General features: G+C 43.8%; 1 pseudogene; it reads right to left on the reverse strand.

Annotated features, from left to right (window-relative positions):
• Positions 1–8,315: 8,315 nt before the first annotated feature.
• LOC114233197 (ATP synthase-coupling factor 6, mitochondrial-like) lies at positions 8,316–8,711 on the reverse strand (annotated as a pseudogene).
• Between the last annotated feature and the right edge of the window lie 1,596 nt (positions 8,712–10,307).

The following is a 10,307-nucleotide window of genomic DNA, read 5'->3' on the forward strand; positions in this document are numbered from 1 at the left end:
CAAAGTCCCTAGGCTGTGCAGCTGCTTGTTTGGCACTTCGTAGGACCCACCTGTAGTGTTGATGGACACAACCCGCCGCTAGGAGCTGGGAACATGAAAGGTGTGGCGGCCCCACCCCTCCCGGCAGAAGGCAAGGAAGCAAGCTTGCTCAGGGCTACCGAGTAAAGGATCTCTGGGCCGGTCTGGCTTTTCTTCTCAAAAGGTGGCCTTTGGAGGACCAAGATAAAGATATTTATTTTCTTTCCAATCCGGGGCCTATTCCCAAGTACACGTAGAAAGTGAAAAACTCCCTGAGCTGGAGAGTTAAGTCAACAGGCAGAGATGCTCAGGGAAAAAACACAGGCTCAAGGCCGAGAGCAAAAATAAATGATGATCCCTTGTCCTGGGCTGCGGGGAGTTCATGTAAACAAACTCATCATAACAAGCCCTCCGTAATCTGTTTCTGTCCCAGTGCTAATCGCTTCTGTGGTTTCTGCAGGGTAGAATGCATTCTCGTGCTGAGGCTAGTATTTCAGATTTAGTTACTGTGAATTATGGAACTTCTCTTGATCCCCGAGGACAAAAGGGAACTGCTGGCCACAAATCCAAACAACTGCTGTTCCTGCAGGTGAAACAGCGATCTTTCTCGGGTGCACGGGATTGTGGAGAGCAGCGATCTCTTCTCTCCGCATTAAGGGCAGCCTCCGGAACAATCCCGGAGCAGGTTAAGTCCATTCTTCACCACTTACTGCTCTATTTTAGCGTCTCCTATCTCCGCTTTTAAATGCAATTCCTAGAGCCTGCTGATCTGCCCACACGCAACATCAATCCACCCATTCTTCTTACTCAGAATCCCAGTGTGTGTGTTTGGAGGGGGGCGGGGAGACATGGGAACAAGGGCATCACGCACAGGACTCGCTCCCAGACAGACTCTGAAGCGTCTGGGTATGGCTGTGACATTGATGGTCAAGAAGACATAAGCAGAGAACGTGTGGGAAAGACGTTTGTTTTCCCTATTCAAGCCCCACCCACTCTAGATCACCCTTCTTTCCTACCTGGAGTGAAGACACGGCATCTAGAGTACCTCTTGCTCCCATGAAGACAAGCTATCCGCAAAGGTGTCGGAGCAGGGGGAGAGAAGGAGGTAGGCCCTCAGTGGCATCGCTGAGCCATACTACCAGCCCCGACTACTTAACCCTGAACTTCCTGTTATAGAGGAGAACCCTGTGGTTCCCAAACTCCAGTGGGCATTGGAATCACCTGGAGGGCTCATTAAGCCCAGGTTTCTGAGCTCCCCCTCCAGAGAGTCTGATTCAGAATGTCTAGATGGGGGCCGGAAGCAAGTTCCCAGGGGATGCTGCTGCCCATGGCCGGAGAGCATGCTTTGAGAACTACTTAGAAAATTGTTTAGACTGCCGTCTGTTGAAGTCACTGTTTTCCTAGATTCATACCGTCCCCACTGATACACTCTAACACCTCAATAGCTGTCCACCTCACCTAATCCTTTACCTCCAGAAAAGGGCTGAAAAGGCATTTAACCACAAGGAGTAAATAACCAATGAGGTTTATAATATACTAGAGGCCAGGTGCATGGATTTGTGCACCAGTGGGGTCCCTCGGCCTGGCCTGTGGCATCGGGCTGAAACCGGCTCTCCAATATCCCCTGAGTGGTCAGGGATTTAGAGAGGGTGCAGTCCAGGCTGAGGGACACCACTGGTGCATGATTGGCTGGGGAGGGACGTGAGAGGGCTCCAGGGCATGTCAGCCTGTCTTGCTCAGTCTCAATCAGCTAGACCCCAGCAGTAAGCTAACCTACCGGTCATAGCGAGGGGTCGACTGTCTACCCGCTGGTGGTCAGTGCACATCATAGTGAGCTGTTGAGTGGCCTTAGAATATCATTAGTATATTACTCTTTGATTGGTTGAATGGCCAACCAGTCAACCGGATACTTAGCATATTAGGCTTTTATTATATAGGATTTGGGTTCTGATCAGAGAGGAATCATTAATTCAAAGAAATGAATCTCGGTGTTTAACTTTGGGGCATCATTGCAACCAAATGCAATGATGAGATATTTTGGAGCAGGAGAACTCACCTGGAACCTCTGAAATCATACCAGAGAGACACTCACCTTTTATACTTACGGTGGATTTTCTCTGGCACACTTTCCTTCTTTCTAGAGGCAGTAGAATACATTAGCTATTGGACTTGGGGCAAATGTTTAAACTTCTTTGAACCTCAGTTTTCTCATCTGTAAAATTGGAATCATACTCATCACAGGGGCTCCTATTAAAACATAAGTGATGTGGGGGAATTAGAAGCCACCTGAGTGTTCATCATTGGGAAGATGGGCCAGTAAGGTGTGTGAGTGAATATGACAGATGATTATGTAGCAGTCAGAAGCAAGAGAATAGTGCACAACAGCAACACAGACCTTAAAAACACAGCGCTTAGTGAATAAAGACATATGATGCAAAATTTTATAAATTAAAACAAAACAAAACAGGTGCATACTAAAAAAATATTCATTATGCACAGTATAAACAAAGATATATATTAAATATATTATATTGGTTGTCTGTGAGCGGCGAAGGAATGGGAGTAGGACATGGATATAAAAATGTTTTGAAAAAGAAAACAAATGTCTATGAGGCTGACACAAATCAAAGTGTCTGATGATACCAAATTTTAATGGAAACATGGAGAAAAGGAAGCTCTCATACCCTGTTAATAGGAGTGCAAATTAGTGCAAATCTGTGGTACAGACTACTATTATTCCCAATATTGATTTCCCTTCTTCTACGAAGTTGAACCCTGATTCTGTAACCTGGCACATGGCCACTCAGAATAACTCTCCATTTCCCAGACTCCTTTGAAGCTAGATGTATCCCTGTGAATAAGTTCTAGCCAATGGTAGATGATTGGAAGTGTCATTTGAAATTTCTGGGGAGTATCCTTAAATCAGGGAACGTCCGGTCTGAGGGCCATATAAGGCCTGAGAAATCATTTGGTCTGGCCCTCATTAGGGGTGAGTTAATTAAATGTTTGACCAAATATAGCAGGCTAATTTTTTTTAAAAATATATTTTATTGATTTTTACAGGGAGGAAGGGAGAGAGATAGAGAGCTAGAAATGTCAATGAGAGAGAAACATCGACCAGCTGCCTCCTGCACACCCCCCACAGGGGATGTGCCCGCAACCAATGTACATGCCCTCGACCGGAATCGAACCTGGGACCTTTCAGTCCGCAGGCCGACGCTCTATCCACTGAGCCAAACCGGTTTCGGCAGCAGGCTAATTTTTAAGTTGATAATTTTGTATAGCCCTTGAATGATATTGTAAGTATCCAAATGGCCCTTGGCAGAAAAAAAGTTCCCCATCCTTGTTTAAATGACAGGGTGTCCATAAATAAGTGGGGACAAAAGGGGTGGCAGAGTGAGATGGAAATGATCAGTCATGTCTAAAGTCTCCCCATTAGCTGACCCAGCCCAAAATGCACAGCAAGTAAATAAAAAAATGCTTATGCTATCCTGGAAGGAAGAGGAAAACAGCCCTGCAATACACAAAATACATTATATAACTTGGCATTGGCATTGCTGTACTCTAAGAGCATGAAACTGTTAGGAGCGGGTAGCCTTAACAAATTTGAAGTGTTAGCACAGTGGTAAAAGAAGGTTTTATAATTACTTTCTAAACCTCTGCTTCAGCCCGGAGATATATTAACCAAGATGGTGTCCCCTCTTTGTGCACTATTCAACACACGCATCAATAAATATCTCAGAGCTTGTTTTTGATAATTGGGTGTCCCCTCTTTGTGCACTATTCAACACACGCATCAATAAATATCTCAGAGCTTGTTTTTGATAATTGGGCGATCTCTTGAAGAAAAAGATTATGAATTTAATTTGTTAAGATTTCTCTTTCCTAAAAAAAAAAAAAGCTATATGGTTCTTAGTCAGCTGCTTGTTTCAATAACAGTTTGTCTACCACTAAAAACCGCAGCTCCACATCTGTTCCTAATAAAAATCTATAATCAGCAATGCCCATTGCCTTTCAAAACTTATTTTCTTCATCCCCAAACTATGCACAGACCTGGCCAAAGCTTATTTCTGTTGTCACCAAGACATAATGGCATTGCGTTTATTCCAGGATAAATAAATCAGCCGTGATTCCAAGTAGAATCAGTGTCAGCCACTTAGGCGATTGAAAATTTGAGCCTTAATTGCAAATTGACGTTTTCACTTATTAAAATGCTGGAGTATGCAGGTTTTTTGTTTTTAAGTTGACGACATTCAAACCTTTGTGATACTTTGTTTCAGGTCACAAGGCTAACAGACATTTGATAATAAAAACAGTCCCCATTTTCTGGAAAAACAGACTCTGGAGGCAGCAGCCTTACAACACCCTCTCCACAAGAAACATTTATTTTACAAAAATGGTGGACTTCACATTGAGCCTGAAAGACAACAGGCCAGGCCACTATCTAGCAAAGAACTTCAGCTGGAACTGGCCTGGGGCCTGCAGGCTCCCGGATAAGAGAATGCGGAGCGGTCTGCAGGCCCAGTGGGGCGGATTGTCCTGTCGCTCTGTGAGAACCAGCCCCTTAGGAAAGGATAATATATACCTCGGGGTGAAAGTTTAGTGCCACTTCTTCTGGCAGGGACAAACCCTATGTATTTTCTTTTTCCTCCGAGAACAGTTGATTTTCAATGTTTTCTCAGCTTTGAGCCATTTACAAAGAGAAGCACGTGTTGGGAGCTTCAGGAAATTTCTGTTTGTCCTAAAGCTATAGCAAAATAGGGTGAGTGTGCAGAGCAGTGGCGTGAAGCAACAGGAGACTCAGCGGGCACAGTGCGCAGTGACACAGGCAGAGAGAGGAGGGGTCCGGAGGGCTGTGAGACCCCACAGCCTCAGGAGCAGCTCGGAGAGCTCCCGGCTCAGGATTCATAACTCCAGGACGCCTAGCTTCACGGCTCAGAGGTGGACACCAAACACTGGTCACTTCAGACAATGATATTCCTAGTTCTACTGCTTACATCGAAGAGGCATCTTTTAGCTACAACCAAATCGTTAAAAGATGCTGAAAACAGCATATTCTCTTGTGAAGGATGTGCATTTTTTAAATTAAAAACCATAGTTTTTAAACCCAAGGCCTATAGAGTGTGATATATTGACAAAGGCTTTGTGTGGGTGAAGGGAGGGGGTCTAAATGCAAGGAAGGGCACGAAAAGGGCTATTCGATATTGTAGGTAAAGAAAGATCCCATGGGAGAATGACTTTGGGATTTTTTTTTTTTCTACCAGGAAACTCTTCTTTGTGATGTGTAAGAACACGATTTTAGCCTTAAATCCATTAGGGCTGTGCTGGTTTGTGCTCCTTTCAATGAGTTTGTGTATAAAGAAGGAAATAATTGGGCTTTGTGCACCATCGTCTGCAGCAGATTGTCCCAGAAACCCTTGAGCAAGCTGGGATTATGATCCCAAGAGGGCGGAGGTAGAATTGCCTCCTGATCCACCATGAACTGAAGAGTCAAAAACAGACAGTGGGCTTCCACACTACAGGACCTCCGGATAGAATGAGGAAGAGCTACAAGGTGTCCTGTGAGGTCAGAGACGGGAAGCCCCTGGCCCGTGCTGACAACTCCAGAGCCCCACCCCTCGTGTCTGTTTGCACAGGGACATCTGTGTTGGGTGCATGAGGTGAAGGGTGTTATTTTGCATGAGCACCTGGAAGGAGAAGGGGATGAAGAGGAGGAGAGGATCCAAGGTCTTGACTCCTCACCACCCTGAGGGTTTGCCCAGAAACCGTAAGATCCGAACCACGTGTAGACCCAGGCCCAGAAGCAGCTGTGGTCACTAAAGTCTCGAGCAGAAACAGAGCTGCTTGCCCTCCTTCCCTCACTCCCAGAGCCCACAGAGAATCTGCGGTGCTGCGGAGAGGAGGCTCCAAGGTGGCTCAAGTGCTGGGCCTGGGGAGGACACTGGCAGCAGGAATGTCGGGCAAGGGCCTTGGCAAAGCTGAAATGGAAGAATGTAAACAGAAATACTAGTAAATTGAGGGAGATGTGTAGAGACCCTGCAATTACAGCAAGTGGAAGGTGGTAGAAGCTAAGACCCCTTATCGTTTCTATTTCAATGTAAATATAATCATATTTGTATCCATAGGAGGATGAAGCTTGATGTATTCAACTTATGCACATAAAGAACCAAGATATACCTATTGCACCCCCAGCCGAGTCCCTGCCCAAGGAAGAGACGATCCAGCAGACCTCAGGCTTTCAGGGGACAACCAGAGTCTGTAGAGGTTCCATGACTGAGAACTATGTGGCCTTTGCCCGAGAAGGATGATCTGAGTGTCCTTGGCTGAGGGCCATGTGGAATGGCAGTAAGTGGCCCCGGGCCTGCTCTCTGTCTTCATCAATGCACTCATCTATTCAACAAATGTTCGCTGAGCACCTAATATGTACCGTGTACTATTCTAGGTGCCAGAGATACTGGGATGAACAAAAAGGATGAAAGCTCCTTGCCATCATGGGGCTTACGTTTTAGAAAGCAGGCAGATAATAGGGCATGTTCTCAAACTGCATAGTACATCAGACAGTACTGAGAGCTCAGGATGAAAATAAAGCAGGGAAGATGGATGGAAAGAGTGTGACCTCGGAAAGGGTGGTCAGGAAAGGCGTCAGGTAAGGGAGGTGGCATTTGAGTGGAGCATGGAGTGAGCTATGTAGACACCTGCATTCTCCAGGCTCGAATTGGGGTTCTGCTATAGAGTCTGCAGGGCCCACAGCTTGACCTCAGGTTGCCAGTTCCCCTGCAGCGGAAAAACGCTGATGTCTGTGGGACCCCAGAGTCCTCCCACTCTGGAGACAGGCCCAGGCTCAGCAAACTTCAAAGGGGCCCCTGTAAAGGCTCTTGTTACAAAGTAAGAGACCTTTACAATATGGGATATTTCCTTTTTTTTTTTTTTTTTTTAAATCCTTTTTACTAGAAAAGCAAACAATTTTGGGGAAACTGTGTTGCTGATACAAAGGCAAAAGAGATTGGGCTGTTTAGGATTAACTAACGTGTACTACGAAGCAGGATGAAACTTGTCTTTCAGGAGGGGGAGTTGAAGGTGAAAAGGTAATGTGCCCCTGCAGGTTGAGATTGGCACACAGAATTGGCGAGTGCTGGCTTTCAGCAGGGTAATGTAACGGGGGTTGTGGGGGTGGGGAATAATCAATGTGCGATTCTTTTTCCCCCCCTATTCATTCTCTCTACTTTCCCTATATAGACCTTCTTAATGCCGATGATTCTTATTGGGGTCTTCACAGATAGCAATGAAGTTTAAGCATAGTATTCATTCAATAGGGAAATGGATTTGATGGGACACTGGATTTGGAGTTCCCACTTGGGGCAATGTGGATCATTTCGAAAAAAATTGATAATGCAGCAAACTAAACAATATCTTTAGAGAACTAATCCCTCTCAGAAAAGACTAGCAGAGTCATTCTTTTGCTTGGATCTTATTTTGTTAAAAGAAGCTGGGACACATCTCGTGTGAACTTTTCAGGTGAAGGGGGCTGGCTCACTGAGACTTTGCTGATAAGTGACAAAAATTATGTGGGTAATAATTGACATTTTTACTGTTAAAGCCTCTACTGAAACAGAATGCGTAAATTAGCACTCTTAGGAGAACTGTTTAGAGAAAAAACAGAATGGGGATCATGAACCCAATTAAGTGACATCTTTCAGGCCTCTGGTGAGAAATTCCGGAGGGAATGGGGAATGAGTAGGATGCTCTGACTGTACAGAAACTTTGTAAAGCTGACAAGTGTGTGCTTTGTTGCATAACAGAATCTTCAGCTGATTTTATAACTGAGATTTATGTCTCTAACAAAATAAGATCCAAGCAAAAGAATGACTCTGCTAGTCATTTCTGAGAGGGATTAGTTCTCTAAAGATATTGTTTAGTTTGCTGCATTATCAATATTTTTCTAAATGATCCACATTGCCCCAAGTGGGAACTCCAAATCCAGTGTCCCCATCAAATCCATTTCTGCATTGAATGAATATTATGCTCAAACTTCATTGCTATCTGTGAAGACCCCAATAAGAATCATCGGCATTAAGAAGGTCTATATAGGGAAAGTAGAGAGAATGAATAGGGGGAAAAAAAAAAGAATCGCACATTGATTATTCCCCCCCCCCTTGTCCCCCAACATCACCAAATAATTCATTTGGAATCAGAATGAAATAATATTTGACAGTTGTTGAAATGTATGTTTATTCTGATACTTCTGATAAGTTGTACAACTTACCTAGGGCAAATTACCAGATAAAATGTACATTTCTTTAAGCATGGGGTTTTTCAATGACTTCCAATTTGGGATCTTCAACTCTGAAGTCAGGGAACACAGTCATGCCTGCCTTACCGTACATTTGCTTCTACACTTGCTGATACCCTGGGCTAGTACCAGCAGGTCCCCCAGCTGACTGTCGCTTAGTTCTGTGTCCTCTAACCTTGTCCACAAAGAGTTTCTATACAGGATCAAGTTCCTTATTAAATGCCACTGCTGTAACTCCAATATCCCTCCTCAAATGGGCCGAGACTGCAGACTGAGTGGCGGAGGAGAGCAGGAACAGCCTCTGAAGAATCCCGCCGATTCTGTCGCTCGCACTCATCCCAGGCTGCCAGGGCCACTGCCAATGCCACCGTCCTCCTGATTACTTTCTAATAAAACTGTTCATTCTATCATAAAGTCGAGGGAATTAAGCAGAAAGAGACAGATTTATTTAAACCCAACTGCTCTACTATGGTGTAGGTTGCTTTAACCCTATTTTGATATTAGTTATTAAATAAATGGTGATATTTTTCACAGCTATGAAACAACTGAGCTGAAGTTATCCATATTTACAGGATTATTCTGTATTTAATTTTAATGTTCAAGGGTTGAAAAAATTATTTGGCTGTATAACATACTCACAGATTGCACAGATTCTGTCCAACAAAATGGCTATTTGTCAGGAAGTGTAACAGAGTTTTTAAAAAATTAAAATAGAAAATAACAATAATACTGAGTGCCTACTATGTGACAGGGACTTTACATGTAATTTATATCTCTAATTCTTCCAACAATTCTGAAGAATTGTTGTTCCACTTATTCATGTATTCATTGCTTGATTCCTATATATATGCCCTGACTGGGGTTGAATCACAGCCTGAGCATGCCAGGAAGATGCTCTAACTAACTGAGTTACCCGGCCAAGGAAAACCCACATGACAATTAACCGACAATCCAAAAAAAGCATTTTTTTTTATGTTGTATTTTTTTTGTGTGTGTTTTTTTAAAAGCATTTTTATGGCATTTTTGTTTGATATTCCTAAAAGTTTTAAGTTGTAAGTGAAAAAATCATTTGATTATGGGTCAGCTCTGCTGTACACCCACATTATCACTGACCTTCTGTGAGTGTTTCTTCATGTGTAAGAATGGGGGTGGTAATAACTCTCTCACAGGCTGTTGCTCAGACTCTTTAGCACGATATCCTAGGACCTTATGATCTCCGTTCCAGTCCAATCTACTGTTCCTTCCATCACGTTGAGTACCTGGCATCTTGCCTCTTTGAGCTTATTTTTTTTCCCCTCCAACAGACCAAATAGTTCTGGCTCTATTTTGTTCCTTATCCAGGGTGACCCAGCACTGCCTTGCCTATGGGTCTCTCCTCCACTTGGAAACCTTTTCCTGCATCCGCAGCCTGAACTAAGAGTTCCCCCCTCCCTTTTACTTGAACCATAGTTTCTCATCTGGACCATGTCTTAATCCTGTGTTTCCTCACTGTGCTCTACGCAGAGTGGTACTCAATAAATGCTGACTCAGATCACTGGGTCAAATGGGAGTTCCATTTTTAATTTTTTGAAGAAACTCCACACTGTTCTCCACAGTGGCTGCACCAGTTTGCATTCCCATCAACAGTGCATGAGGGTTCCTTTTTCTCTGCATCCTCGCCAGCACTTGTCATTGTTGATTTGTTGATGATAGCCATTCTGACAGGTGTGAGATGGTACCTCATTGTCCTTTTGATTTGCATCTCTCAGATGATTAGTGACTTTGAGCATGTATTCATATGTCTCTGGGCCTTCTGTATGTCCACTTTCGTAAAGTGTCTATTTAAGTCCTTTGCCCATTTTTTTTTTTTATTGGATTGTTGATCTTCCTTTTGTTAAGATGTATGATTCCCTATAAATTTTGGAGATTAGGCTCTTATTGGATATAACATTGGCAAATATGTTCTCTCATGCAGTGGGCTTTCTTGTTTTGTTGATGGTTTCTCTTGCTGTGCAGAAGC

The sequence above is a fragment of the Eptesicus fuscus genome, chromosome 9 (assembly GCF_027574615.1).
Source record: "Eptesicus fuscus isolate TK198812 chromosome 9, DD_ASM_mEF_20220401, whole genome shotgun sequence".
NCBI lineage: Eukaryota > Metazoa > Chordata > Mammalia > Chiroptera > Vespertilionidae > Eptesicus > Eptesicus fuscus.